The sequence below is a fragment of the Phyllostomus discolor genome, chromosome 1 (genome assembly GCF_004126475.2).
Source record: "Phyllostomus discolor isolate MPI-MPIP mPhyDis1 chromosome 1, mPhyDis1.pri.v3, whole genome shotgun sequence".
NCBI classification, from domain to species: domain Eukaryota; kingdom Metazoa; phylum Chordata; class Mammalia; order Chiroptera; family Phyllostomidae; genus Phyllostomus; species Phyllostomus discolor.
This window is the reverse complement of record NC_040903.2, coordinates 112989542-113005050: the sequence shown is the minus strand read 5'-3', so window position 1 is coordinate 113005050 and position 15509 is coordinate 112989542. Positions and strand designations below refer to the sequence as shown.

At 37.5% G+C, this 15509-nt stretch overlaps 1 protein-coding gene across 3 annotated transcripts in view; it reads left to right on the top strand.

Moving 5' to 3' along the window:
• The window catches only part of PEAK1 (pseudopodium enriched atypical kinase 1), a 182542-nt gene that overhangs the window by 49345 nt on the left and 117688 nt on the right, over positions 1–15509 (top strand). For 2 of the 3 annotated variants that reach the window (XM_036027581.1, XM_036027579.1), the window contains exon 2: positions 1664–1667. The exons of the other annotated variant lie outside the window; for it this stretch is intronic. The gene's annotated coding sequence lies outside the window, so the exon portion shown is untranslated. The remainder of the gene's footprint in view (positions 1–1663; positions 1668–15509) is intronic. 3 annotated transcript variants of the gene reach the window in all.

Here is a 15509-nt window from a genome sequence, read left to right as displayed (position 1 = left end):
CTTTGGTTCATAGCTTGGCCTTGCTTGGACACCTCCAAGCACAGCACAAGTAGCAGCTATCTGCAGATTGCTTTATAGCTTCTGCTGGGTGGCCTGGGACAGAATATAGGCAATGGCTGACCTTAGCTATTCCCTCCTGGAAGGCTCCAGAGCCTGCTTACACATTGGACAGCTGTGGACCATATCAGAGCACCACCATTCACTCACCTACACAAGGAACAGACTCAGTGGGCACCAGAGTACTGCTGCATAAGTCCAGCTTTGTGGAGTAGTCCCCTGCATAGCCATTCCTCCATAGTGGTCAGAGGTTGGTGATCATTGGTCACATCCAGTCCTTGCAGCTGAATGGCCTGCATTAATTCCTCCCATTGACCTGCAAATAGCAATCAAGGCTCAACTACAAGAGGAGAGTGTACACAGCCCACACAATGGGTATACCCTGGGTGATAGGAGAGGCTGTGTTAATGGACCCTACAGGACACCTACTACATTAAGCCACTCTATTAAGATAAAGGAGACAGAGTAGTTCTACATAATACATGAAACAAACATAGGGATCTTGTCAAAATGAGAAGACAAAGAAAAATGTGTCATATGAAAGAATAGAACAAAATTCCAGAATAAGAACCAAACAAGATGGAACAAGCAATGAACCAGATATAGAGTTCAAAACATAGGTTTTAAGGATGCTCAATGAACTTAGGGGAAGAGTATATGAACTCAGAACTTCAGCAGCATAAGAAAGGACATAGACACCATAAAAAGGGGCATAGAAACCTTAAAAAAGAACCAGTCAGAAATGAAGGCTACACTAACTGAAATGAAGAACAGTTTACAGGGAACCAACAGGAGAAAAGATGAAGCTGAGAATTAAATCAGTGATTTGGAACACAAGAAAGCAAAAAAAAAAAAAAAAAAGCCCAATAAGAACAGCAAGAAAAAAGAATCCACAAAAATGAGGGTAGTGTAAGGAACCTCTGGGGCAACTTCAAACATACCAACATGCGCACTATAGGGGTGCTGCAATGAGAGAGAGCAAGAAATTGGAAACCTATTTGAAAAAATGACAGAAAACTTTCCTTACTTGGTAAAGGAGATAGACGTACATGTCCAGGAAGCACAGAGTCCCAAACAAGATAAACCTAAAGAGGTTCACACCAAACTCATCATAATTAAAATGCCAAAGGTTAAATAAAAGAGAGAATCTTAAAACCACCAAGAGAATGGCAGTTACCTACAACAGAGCTCCCATGAGACTGTCAGCTGATTTCTCAGAAGTAACTTTGCAGGTTAGAATTGATTGGCAAGAAATATTCAAAGTGATGAAAAGGCAGGGAGCTACAACCAAGATTACTCTACCCAGCAAAGCTATCACTTAATTGAAGGACAGGTAAGGAGCTTCCCAGACAAGAAAAAGCTAAAGGAGTTAATCACCACCAAACCAGTATTATATGAAATCTTAAAGAACCTTCTTTTAAAAAAAGATAAAATATATGATTGATAAAATGGCAGTAAATACATATCTGTTAATAATTGAATCTAAAAAAAACACAAAACAAGCAGAACAGAAAGAATCATAGATACAGAAAATGTTTTTATGGTTGCCAGATGGAAGACAGGTCATGAGGATGGCCGGAAAAGGTGAAAATATTAAGAAGTACAGATTGGTAGTTACCAAAATATTCATGGGGATAGAAAGTATAGCATAGGGAATAGGGTAGCCAAAGAACATATACACATGACCCATAGACATGAACAATGAATGGTGCGGGGCTTGCCTGAAGGTTTGGGGGTGCTGCATAGAGAGGGGTTAATGGGGAAACCTGTAACAAACTAATAGCATAAACAGTAAAACTTAATTTAAATTTTACAAAAAGATGTTTCTCATCACTTTTCATATAAAGCCAGATATAACATTTAAATCTATAGTATGACCTTTTCACAGGACTTTTGGGATAACATTGTCCTGGTTTGTTCAAGCTTAATGCAAAATTTGACGCAGATTCATTGGTTGCTATACTCATCATTTTGAATGTGATGGCCACACATAACACATGCTCACTCAACAATATCTACCACTGCCACTGACTAGTACAGTGAAGTCATCATTGTTCCCACATGCACATTCCAGTCCACTCTCCTTAACTGCCAGATTACATCGATGCTGTGCCAACCATTCTCATATTAATGACTGGACTTTTTCTGGACAGACCTCATATAATCCCACTTGGATTAGGTATTCAGTATATATTCATGAAATGCTTTATGAAGGAAACACTGTTTTAGATTCCTTTTAATAGGAAGTTTTAGTATAAATTATGACCAAATATGTTCACAGTATCTATTCAATAATAATTACAGCAATAATGTCATTATATTTCGCTTGATACACGTATGCTGAGATGAGTTGTTTTGCTGTGATTAAATCAACATCATTTAGCCAAAAGTGAACTTATCACCATGGTGTCTTAGTGGAGCCATGGAGCCTGCACTGCACAGAATTTTATCCAAGTTAGTATGTATGGTACATTAAGCCATAATATTCCTTTATGTGTGTAACTGAGGGGAACCCTGTACTACAGAGCTCTCCCAGTTGTGAGTGAAATAAGTTGTCCCGGATACAATCTGTTCCAGGGGGAAAGGGGGTGGCAATTCTCCCTCTGGTGGAGAATGCCCCGAGCCCTTTTCAAAAACAGGTTTTATTGGGATTGGCATGTGTAGAGATATACAACATACATGCATAGCTCATCAGTCAGTGTCCAAAGGCTATACTTACAAAAAATGGATATTATTTATAGATGACAATTGAAGAAAGAGAGATCTGCCAGGGTCTGTTAGACATGTGATGCCAGATGGTTGTTAGGGAGTATCTCATGAGATAAGGAGTTCACTCCTTATGCTTTAAACTTAAACATCTGGTTTATATCAACAGGGCTATAGCAAAGCAAAGCAAGCTTCAAAGGATACTGTGTATTCTTCAGGCCTCATTTCTCATGGGAACCCTTAGTGTTAGTATCGGGTCGTGCCTGCCACCTGCTTTCTCAGTGTTCTCATGGAGACTTACAGGTGTCTTTCAAGGCCTGGCTAGTGCAGGGCTACAGTCTCCAATACCACACAAAGTGGTCCCCAACATGTAACATTCTTAAAAGTTTGTTGAATGGTCTTTTAAAAATATGTATTGTTTTGAAACATTTTGTAATATAAATTAAACTTCCGTGCCTTGAGAAGTGATTGGCACAGGAATCTGTGAACTTCCTACATAAGGGCCAGATCCTAGATACATTAGGCTTTGTAGGCAAGTCTCTGTTGCACCTATTTAGCTCTGCCTTTGTAGCAAGAAAGCACCTGTGACAACATATAAATGATGGGAGTTCTGTGTTTCAGTAACACTTTATTTTCAAAAAGCAGGAGGCAGACTGGATTTGACCGACGGGCCATAGTTTTCTAATCCCTATTGTAACAAAAGGTAGAAAACCCAGAAAGTAATCTGCTTCTGACTTTAACTGAGTATTGGTAACAAAACAAATTATTTATTATGATTTTTTTCTTTATTTTAAGATAAAGAGTTGGGCCCTAGCTGGATGACACAGTTGGTTAGAACATTGTCCTGTACACCAAAAGTTTGCTGGTTTGAGTTCTAGTCAGGGAAGGTGTAGAAGGCAACTGATCAATGTTTCTCTCTCACATCCATATTGATCTCTGTCACTCTCTCTCCCTCCCCCACCCCTCTCTTTCCCTTCCTCTAAAATCAAAACATCTTCTGGTGAGGATTAAGAATAAATAAATGAAAATAACTAAAGTGGTGGGACTATTCGTGATTTATCTTAAATGTCATTATGTTTGGTCATCAGAAGTTTTCTGGTGTAAAAGGAACATTTTCCTGAAGAATAAAGAAAAAAGCTAAGGATAAACAATGCAGAGTCTTGATTTTATACTGGTTGTATAATCTGGGTTTCTAACAAATTCTTTCTTCCCTTTGGGAACTTTGGAATGTAAAAGAACTTCAACTTTATAGTCTATGAGAACAAACCATTGACATCTACATTGATATATTACCAATAACTTTAGTGATAGAAGTGTTAATTCATATTTCTTGCATAAATAGAAACTCTGGGTTGCATTACGTTGCCTTAGTGTAGAATAAGAATTAGTAAACAGCCCTGGCTGGTGTGGCTTGGTGGATTGAGTGCCAGCCTGCGGACCAAAGGGTCTCCAGTTTGATTGTAGGCCTGGGCACATGCCTGGGTTGCAGGCCAAGTCCCTGGTAGGGGGCACGTGAGAGACAACCACACAGATGTTTCTCTCCCTCTTTTTCTCCCTCCTTTTCCCTCTGTCTAAAAATAAATACAGTCTTTTAAAGAAAAGAATTAGTAAACAAATAGCTAGATTTTTAATCACTGAACTCAGTATCACTCAGCACTTATGCAGTTTAATTAATAACCAGGAGTTGCTATTGGTAAACCCCATTTTACAGATAAGGAAACAAAAGTTGAGAAACATAATTAACCGGCTCAGGGGCACATAGCTAGAGTAAATGTCAGAGCTGAGATTGACCCTAGTGTATTAGTTTCCTGTTGCTGCTGTAAGAAATCACAAAAGACTTAGTGGTTTAAAATAGCACAAATTTATTACAGTTCTGGAGATCAGAAATCTGAAATTATTCTCTATGGGCTAGAATTAAGTGTTTGGCAGGACTGCCTTCCTTCTGAATCTCTTCATTTGCTTTCCCTTTTCAGGTTCTAGATGCTCTCTGTATTCATTGACTTATGGTCCATTTCCATCGTCAAAACCAGCAATGGCTGGTCAAGTCTTTCTCTGTCATATCACTCAGACTCTGACTCCTACCTCATTCCTTCACTTTCAGGGACCCTGTTATTACATTGGACTCACTCAAATAATCTTTTCTCAAAGTCTGTTTTGTTGTGGGGGCAAATTTTGTTTAGAGACTGAGTTTGTCTTTGTTGACAATTTGACACAAGTTCACTGCAGGAATTTCACAAGCCAAGTAGCGTAGAGGATAGTGTCTCTTACTAAGCCAGTAAAGAAATACCATACTCCACTGCAATGATAAAATTATACACTATTGTTCTAGGCAATGAGAAATGAGAGGAATAAAGTCCAAATTTAGTTTGAGGGAAACTTTTTAAGAGTTGGTACTTGGGAGAGATGGTTTAACCAAATAGCGAACTGACTTCCAGCTGCCAGCACAGAAACAGAAGTCCCTTGTGGTTTGGGAAGGATGGTGCTAGGTTTTGACGGGCAAGATGGTCTCTTGCTGAGCACTGTCAGGTGCCACTGACAGCTTTTGCCACTGCCTGTAAAAGTGTTGCCTTTACCACAGCAGCAGTTAATGCACCAAAGATCTGTCTTTTTCATCAGCAGAGTCACCCTGCCCAGACTGAAACTCTTGACTAGTTTTACAAACTCTGTATTCATAGTCTAAATGTCCCCTTGCCGTAATTGCTTCTCCACAAGGTCTTATGAATAAGTCTGTCAGCGGGGCCTCTCAGTAGCTTGAGCTACTAGCGGGGCCTCTCAGTAGCTTGAGCTACTGAGTGCTCTTCGGTGACAACAGATGAGATGATAACATTGTGAAGCAACTTCGTTCTTACATGAAAACAACTTCTAAAAGCAACTTTTCATTTGTCTTTGACATAAACATGGATTAAGGAAACTTCACTTAAATCGTAAACAAGTGACTTTGAAATTATATCAAATGAATACACAATAAGATCATAATTCAATCATATCTGCAAAGTCCCTGTTGCTGCATAGGGTGATATTTTATAGGTTCCGAAAATTAGGATATGGATATCTTTGCATCTCATAGAAAGGAAGACTAGTTACTGTCATCTCATTAGACAGAAAGGAACCTTCAACTTTACCAGGGTATCATAACTACTTAGCTGGTAGTAGGGCTGAGGATGGTCTTGTAAGTCTCAGTACAGAAAACTTACTACTAGATCACATTTCCATAACACTTTTATTAATGTTAGACATTTAATGCTAATATAGGTAAATTGCTTTCCTGTCTCCAGGTAATCAAACTGGATTTCAACCCGAATTAGGCTTTATTCAATGCTCTTTTCATCTGTTAACTTGCTTGATAGTTTCTTGTATTTTTTTTTAAAGCATCTTTTCCTGAAGGATAAAGAAATAAGCTAAGGATAAAATGAGTGCAGATGCTTCACTGGGTGCTTTGAATAGCTCTTTTTGCTAGTATTTACACAGTGGTTGAAGGTCCATAAAACTTGAATTTTTTGTATCATCTCTTAAATGTCACAAATGAATTTTACATTAAAAATAAGAGATAAAGGGGTATCTTAGAATCAAATATTTTTAGATCTTTCAATTTATTTTCTTTTTATAGAACTTTTTTCAACATGTACATTCTATTATGCTAGTGAGTAAATAGTTGAATCCTTACTGTATGTTTAGTTGTTAGTGTAGATACTTAACTCTCCTTATTTCAAAAATAGAAGCAATGGAGAGAAGATAGTTCTTCAAAAATAAATTTTAACAAAAGGAACCCTTTATAGAACTTACATTTTATAGCTGCTATACAAATGGTAATGGAGATGGTAAAGGACATGTATTATTTAATAATTGCTTATGACTTGTTTTGTTAAGGCCATTACTTCAGTTTTACATTAAAAGGTTAGTTTTCACAGTTACATGTCTCTGTCTTACCAAAACCAGGTATTGTTACACATGTCATATGTTAGACTTTGTTCCATAACTTATTATTTTGGGCTGTTTTATTTGTTTTCTGTTATTTTAAATAGCAGTTTGACTTTTGAGTCATTTTTCTAATTTTTCTCCTTGGGCAGGAAGGACAGTGTTTTTCCTCTACACTACATTGCCTAGAATTTATAAATCTTCTAGTTAATGTAATTAATTAAATGAAGAAGAATGAAAGGAAGAGTGAACACTATAGTTAACAATGTCTAGTAATATTCACCCTCAGAATCTACTGGTGTGGCCAATAGTAAATCCCATGGCAACACTACTAAAAATAGGGTATTGTTTGCCCGGAGCTACTGGTAGCTCTTGGTAAGGGAATGGGCAAGTACTGAGTGGAGTGGGAGGAGCTGAGATCAGAAACTAGAGAAGTCTTCTAACACAGTAAAAAGAGCACGTGGAATATACAAAGAACATGTTTTAATAGAACTGAATGGGACTTTGATGTAAGTTAGGATTGGGTGCATATTTTAGCTCACTACTTAAAAGCTGTATGGTATTGGTCAAGGAATGTAATCTATTCAATACCTCACTTACTCATTTATTAAAATGATAATTGCTGCCCCTCAAGGTTATTGTATGAATTAGAGATATGACACACATGGTAGCTGTAGTAGCCTAGTAGATAGGATCTATAAGAATAAAAAAAAGAGTAGATTGCATTTGGTCAGCAGATGCATAGCAGAGTTTGCTTAACATTAAGTTTTTCTCACTAACTTTATTTAAAGTCTCGGGGGAACAGCTGTACTCAGAGGCTTGTCCCTTATTTCAGAATATCACAGAGCCATTTTCAGCCCAGCCTTGTCTGAGGCCTACACTGAGCCTGGAACTGAGGAGCACCATGAGAATTCTGAAAACTGTTATTTGTTAGAAATCCTGTTTTATCCCTGCACACCCTCCTCTAGCACCCTTGGCACTATCCTAGGCTCCTTGTTACAGGTACCTGTTGTTGAAAGGAGGACTCCCCTCTGCCTAGTCAGTCAATCAAACAATACCCTTTGGAAAAACCAAATCCCATTAAAAATTTTTAAATCCAAAAACTGAAGAGTTTACCTGCCTTTTTTTAAAAACTCAGACTATTTTTCCATTATACTAATGTAGCTGTGGAAGTTTTGCATGCTTATAGTAGTCTTCTAGCTAGAGCTACCTGTAAAATAAAAGTGAGTGCTATACCCTTTTTCATGTAGTTTAATATTAAGCTATTAACACCATCTATGTTAAAGAAGCATTTTGTTTTCTGTCTTTTTGCCTGTATTTGTGGGGTATTGACCAACTTAGCTTTTCATAGTTTAAGAGATTATTTTTCAAAGTAGTCCAAAAGTCAGTCATCTTGGTCTACTTAGGTTGGTATAAGTCATTGCTTTCTCTCCAGAAGAGCCTGTTTGTGTGGTGAATTCTCTATCAAAATAGTCTTTATTTAAGGGATAAAGGGTAAAGGGTTAAAGTAGAAGCAAAAAATTGACAAATAATAGTAATCTCCCCAAAATTATTAAACCAAAATAATATTTTCAAAAAACTTCTGAGTAATTGTACAGAAATCTCTTGATGAAAATGTTCATTATTTTTTTACTTTTAATTATGGCCAAATTAATTAAATTCTACTTAATTCCACCTCTTTTTTTTTTTTTTTGGTGGTAAGAGTCTAGGGAAAGTAATCAAATGTAAATGGTCTTTGCCATTTAGGAAGCTTTTTTAGTCTCTAAGTACATAATCTATTGTTTCTATTACTGGTTTATCCTCCCCTAAGAATTATTTTGGGTAATATTATGATTTCAAGCAGTAATTAATATCATATATCATAAATAAGCACAGGTTTCTTGAAATTCTGTCTTCTAGGCCTACTCTGGAAGGTGAAGCATATTGTCTTTAATTTTAAAGGTATACTTAAAAATCACACTTTCTACCATAGTTTCTAGATTCTTCAAAGGTAATTATATTTAGACTTCAGTTAGGTTTCCTTTCAGGTTGACTTTTTAATGAGCAAACAAAAATTTTCCCAATCATTTGTCATTATTTTTGGGAAGGAAACTAACATTTGTCAGTGCCTACTGCATACCAGATAACATACATGTCTCACAATACCTGTTTATTCTCCAAAGTCCATTTGGCTTCCTTACCTAAATCAGCTGCTCAGTTTTCAGTGCCATTAGCAAATCAGAAACCAGTCTTTCTCAGTATATCTAGAGAGACTTGGGAAATTAGAATATATTTGGAATTGTGGTGATCCAAGAAAATATAAAATAGAAGAGTAATGAGTATGAGGAGCTAATAAAGCAAATGGCTTCTGGGATTTTCTTCTCTTTCAAAAAGTGTGCCTGATACAGTATTTTGAGTCCTACCAATAGATTATACCTTTCTCTCCAATGCCAACAATATTAAAAGAAAATCAGAGCATGACAATCTGACATGCAGAATTTCATTGGCACTGTTTTATTTCTTGAGCTAGCAATGCTAAGGCTTTCACTGCCTGACAGACAAAATTGGGGGGGGAAGGGAGTTTGACCAAGAGCTTCAGTTGATCTGTCCTTCACCTATTTGTCCATTTAACAAATGACTTGAATGAACTTTTAAAATCTCTTTAATAGAAAAATGCAAACACAGTATTTAGCTGGTTTTTTGTTACAAAGGTTAAACAGATTATAAAAGAATAGCAGGGTTCACAGGCTGCTTAGCATAAAATATCTAGAGGGAGATGCAAGAATGATGGTGTTGTTGCTGTGAATAATTGTGGGAGACACTTGTGAGTATTGCACAGTAAATTTACATCTTTTGTGGGTACTCATTTAAAGGGTGGCTTCCTCCCTGGCTGGCATAGCTCAGTGGATTGAGCGCGGGCTGGGAACCAAAGTGTCCCAGGTTCGATTCCCAGCCAGGGTACATTCCTGGGTTGCAGGCCATAACCCCCAGCAACCGCACATTGATGTCTCTCTCTCTCTCTCTCTCTCTCTCTCTCTCTCTCTCTCTCTCTCTCTTTCTCTCCCTCTCTCCCTAAAAATAAATAAATAAAATCTTAAAAAATAAATAAATAAATAATAAAGGGAGGCTTCCTCAAGATGGAGTGTTGGCAACAGGTCTCATAGTTGCATTCATTTTCATGTGCTAATTTATTGAATGATTAATTAGCACATGTCACCCTCTGGTGTTTAGCAAGGCTGTTCATTTTTAAAATGTTAAAATTGCAGGGAATGGTGCACACCAATTAAAATCCTTTTAACTGGGTTGTGTTGTATAAGACATATGTTCAGCATTCATCTCGGGGTGTGCAGATCAGCCTGAGTCATGTAGAACAATGGGAGGCATGATGGGAAATTAAAGAAGTTGTCCTTTTTCTGAAGGTGTTTGCTCATAGATTGGGCTTTTGTTGTCTGTTTTTTTATTCTTCTTCACACTTGTGATTGTTTCTCCACCCTTTGTGTTCTCTTTCTTCTCACTCCCCATTATTGTAAAGATTTTATTTATTTATTTTTAGAGAGAGGGGAAAGGAGGAAGGAAGGGAAACATCAATGTGTGGTTGCCTCTCATGTGCCCCCTACTGGGAACCTGGCCCACACACAACCCAGGCATGTGTCCTGACTGGGAATCAAACTAGTGACCCTTCACTCTCCATTTTTATCTTCTTTTTTTTGTTGTTCCCCATTTCCTCATCTTCCCACCCCATCATTCTCCAGTCACACATGAAAACAGAAGGGTTGGATGAATAACTGTGTAGCAATATAATAAAATCTTAGATCTCTACATCCCAGAATTAGAATGCTTTCTATTTGGCCAAATTTTTCTAGATAACTGAGCTTGAGTTCTTTAAACACTAAAATGTTTTTAGTTAGAATAATTATTTGGTGCTATGTGACCTACATTCTTTAAAAATATAGTCTAAGATTTGGAGTGCTTTTTTTTCTCCTATCTTTGTTTATTTTTTCAAGTTTGCTATAATGGGTATTTATTTTATAGTTAAATAAATAAACTTTTAAACAATAAAGCTATTTGTATGGAAATCTTTCCAAAATACCTTTCACACTTATGTTGTTTTCTTCCTTTCTTAAATATAGATTAAATAAACATAATCTTTTTGAAATCTTCTATAATCAATATCAGTGTCAATCACAGTGCTATTCTAGAAAATACAGTGATGACCTTAAGAGATACAGGCCTATTTGCCCCACACAAAAGTGCTTTTTGAGTCCTTACGTTTGGTTTTTGTATTTTTCATTCTCCCCTTTTGCTGTCCAGTAGTCATTTGACACTTCTTTTCAGTTATTTTGGTCTGTGAACCTAGATAATAAAGACTGCATCATTTATTCATCTGCTCAAGAAATATACAGTGCCAAAACTGAGTAAGAAATGTCTCCTGCTTTCAAGGAGCTAAGACTAATGAATGAGAGCAAAAGTTGTATACAGATAGCCAAAAATACCATGTAATGGGAATTTTAAGGAGGAAACAGTTAATTCTAAAAGGAGGTTATGCACCTTCAAGGGAAGTTGGCATTTGACTGAAGAATCAAAAGTTCCATAGAATTTTGAACAATTGTTATACGGGTATAGGAGACATTTTAAGACAATGTCAGATAAAAAAAAAACACATTATATTCATAATGAATTATATTCATAACTCAGGTTATAGCCAGGGTTGTCAAAGGGAGATGAGAGATTAGGGAGAGAGAGAATCTGATAATTGATTGGAGATAGTGTAAGAAAAACCAGGAGGACTCAAAGTTGGCTCAGTCTGACTGCCTACCAGTTTGTGTTACCATAATTGTTATGGTGCCCAGAAAAAGGCAGAGCACATTTTGGAAGACAGGTAATTCTGTTTGGAAAGGTCTAGTTGGCAGTTAGAAGCTGATGTTTGGAGATTAAGAAGACAGGATAAAAGGTGTAGGCTCTGGGGAGTTATCCCACCGTTAAATATTTGGGAATAGACTGGATCATGGAAGAGATCATTAGCAAGAAAGTCTTTAAAAGGATCATAGTAGAAGGGCCATTTGGGCACCTTTTTGGAAAAGCAGTGGGACACTCACATCAACCACCCAAAATAAGTTAACATTGTTATTTCAGTGGGTCATAGTAAAGTGGATAGGGGATGTACAAATAAAGGGCAGCATGAGAGAGACAGTTACATTTCATCAAATTTTAAGTAGAGCATTGACCCATATTTCTGTATAAAAAATGCCAATGAAACTGATTTGGTTTGATCAAACTAAATTTGTGTGTAAGCAAGAGTAGAGTCTATAAGTGAGATGCTAAGGCTCTCTCCTACTTTGACTGGTTTTCAGCTGTGCCCTGAATAGGTAATCTTGCCAGATAACTTTCCATATGGAAGAGTTATTTCTTTATTATGAGAAATATTGTTAATTGTTTGAGGTTATTAAGAACTCTGACTGCAACTTTATTTCTCCTGTTAAGTTTGAGTGATTTAAATTGGCATTTTTAACTCAAATTTACATTAACACAATCTTTTGAGTTGATAGTCAATTTTTGAAAACACTTTAAAGGTATTCATATTACCAAACAGCATGTTCATTGTATTAAATACATCTGTATATCAATAGGTGTAAAAAAAAAAAAAAAAAAAGACCTGGAAGGTTATGCAGTGAGATTTAGGGTTTGGGATTTTGTTTGTTTGCATATCTTTATTTTCTGGCTGCTTTTATTAATATAAAGAATTAAGCTCTGGCTGTTGTAGCTCAGTGGATTGACCGTGGGCCTGCGAACCAAAGAGTTGCTAGTTTGATTCCAGGGAACATGCCTGGGTTGCAGGCCAGGTCCTCAGTAGTGGGCATGCGAGAGAGGCAACCACATGTTAATGTTTCTCTTCTTCTTTTCCTCCTTCCCTTCCCCTTTCTCTAAAAATAAATGAATATAATCTTTAACAAAAAAGAATTGTTATTTTCCATTTAAATAGTAAGGTCCATGAAACTTAGAGTTTGAATAACTTGTATAAACTAACATATCTAATTAATAATGGTCTTGAGTGTTGTTCATTTGTGTCCCCAAGGGTTCTATTAATTGCTGGGTTGTAATGGGAATGGAAACACTACCCATTTCTCTGGAAACCACAAGACCAGGGACCTAGCACATCTTCAAGAATGCCTGGCATTCTTCCTGTCACTTTCCATTCAGAGAAGTATTGGGTCTCTGTTGATCCAGTGATACAGACCACAAGCAGGTATCTTCACTGTTAAGGACAGTGAAGACCCAACATACTTTTATTGAGGGTAATTTAGTTTTTCCTCTCTCAGACTTGGTCTCCTTATATATATTACCCACTAGACTCCCCAGCGTCTAAGCTTTTGCTGTTTTCTGGAGAGCAGCCTTGTAGAAACCCCTTGGCATATGCTTGTGGGGGAGCTCCGCCCACAGGGCCCCCCACCCCTGCCTGCCCCAGCTGCCACAGATGGGGGGAATAAGTCTACCAAGACATGACCTGCTTGGGGACGAAAGGTGGCCGATCTCTCAAAGGAGAAGGGCCAAGAGCCTTTCCCTCAATGGGCTTTTACTGGGTTCATTTTGCACAGGAATACAGGTAGAGCTCATTAATCATTGTCAAGCAGTAAGGATCAAACAATAGGTAACATACAAAGAACTACTAGGGCTTATTCTGAGTCGGGGTCTCAAAATAGCTAGAATAGTTTTGTTAGCTAAAGGGCTACAAAACTTTGGGAAACAAACTCATTTCCTGCTTGGACCCTTATCATTTAATTTCGAGCATTCTTAGCAAAGCAGATTTCACAGGATTTTATGTATTCTTTCTTAGGCCTGATCACCCTGGGGAACCTGCCATTTCCAGCACGGGGCTGTACCACCCTCTGTCATTGTTTCAGGCTTAAGTCAGGCAGGGGAAATAAGGTAGCCAGGAGATTAGGCTTTTAGTAGACAGAATGAGGACTCAGGCTATGTCAAAACTGAGGGGCGAGAGTCCATCACCCCCCTTTGCTGTAGCCCCCTAAGTCCTTCCTTGGGGCTCCCCGTGATTGTGCCTGTCTTAGGTCGTTCCTCCCTTGAGGAATCTTACCTGTCATAGGCTAACCAATCAAGCACTGGGGGCCAGGCAGGGTGAAGTAAAAGGGGCAGAGGCGGCACCCCTGCCAGGGAGATAAGGTTTGTATCCTTAGTGGCTTATGGTCCCAAAGTCACTCACTCAGCCTTAGCCATGTGGGGGGGTTACAGCTTCTGAAACCAGACAGGGCAGTTCCCAACATGTGTTCATGCTCATATACAGTATGTGAAACTTCTTGCTAGAGTTCCCATCTTTCAAACTCTGTATCGCCCTATCACTATACTGACTCAGCCCAAGTTTTCTTTTTCTGCCTTTATATGTAATAAAACAAAGATAGCCAGCGAGTTGTTACTTTACCTTCTTTCCCTTCCCCATCCTGTCTCTCTTATATTATTCTCACTGAGTATATTTGTACTCAAGATTTAGAGTCAAATTTACATAAGAAAATAGCAATTAAAATATTTCTACTTGGAAGAACTTTTAATTACATACTTGATTTTAGACTGCTGGTTTCATTTAGGTATCAGTTTTCTCCTTATCCTCTACAGTTATAGTAGTGCAATTGTTGCTATTTTAACTGTCCACGTGTCTCACTATGCCCCTGGGAGAATCATCCTGGTTCTTCATCCAGGGAGACCCTAGGATCATATTTACTCCCTGCCTCTCTTCCACAATATCCCACTGGTCATAAATGTTGCCTATTTGCCCTCTCAGATCACCTCCTGCCCATTAATTCCTGCTGCCTCTGTGTTAGTTTGGGACCTTACCTGGTCTAGTACTATGAAAGTTGAACCCACCACTTTGCCTCTAACCTTGCCTCCTGGCAGGGTACCCTTTCATATCTGCCTTTCATGCACACCTTAACTTATTTCTCAGCAACTCCTTCCTTAATACAGTCTGACAGCATCTCTTGAAACTAATGTAAAACACAAGTCCAAAATGAAATGTTAAAGTTTTTTCACAAGTCAGTTGTTCAGAATTTGGGAGTACATTTTTCCTGTAGAAACAGTAAAGTGGTAGATAGGTTACAAGCTAGCTGAAAATTTTAATTAAACTGTCGATGATATTTGAAGCCTACCCACATAAGTTAACAGTGTTTCCATAGAAATAGCTTTCCAACTGCCCACCTGGTATGTCATGATGGGGTATGGATATGTGTCCTCCATTAGATATAGAGATGGAATAAAAGAGGAAAGAACTGATACTTATCAAGTGCTTATTATGAATCAGCCTCTGTTTAAGTACTTTATATATTTTATTTTTGAGATATAACTGACATATAACATTGTATAAGTTTAAGGTTTACAACATGTTTATTTGATACATTATTATACTGCAAAATGATTATCACCTTAAGGGTAACTAACACCTCTATCACATCATGTAATTATCATTCTTTTTTTATGGTAGAACATTTAAGATCTTACCAACTTTGAGGAGTATAACACAGTATTGTTGACTATAATCACTATGTTATGTCTATTTTTTATACTAGTTATCATACTGTCTTAATTACTATAGTTTTGTAGTACAGTTTGAGAGCAGGGAGTATAATACCACCAGATTGTCCCATCTCCCACCTCAAGATTACTTTGGCTTTTTGGGATCTTTTGTTGTCCCATACAAATTTTATAGTTGTTGTATTTCTGTGAAAATGGAAGTTTAATAGGAATCAGAAAGGAATTCTCATTATCTGGAGATAATATGATCTCATATGTAGAAGATCCTAAAGACTCAACCAAGAAAACTGTTGGAACTAATATGAATTCAGTAAAGT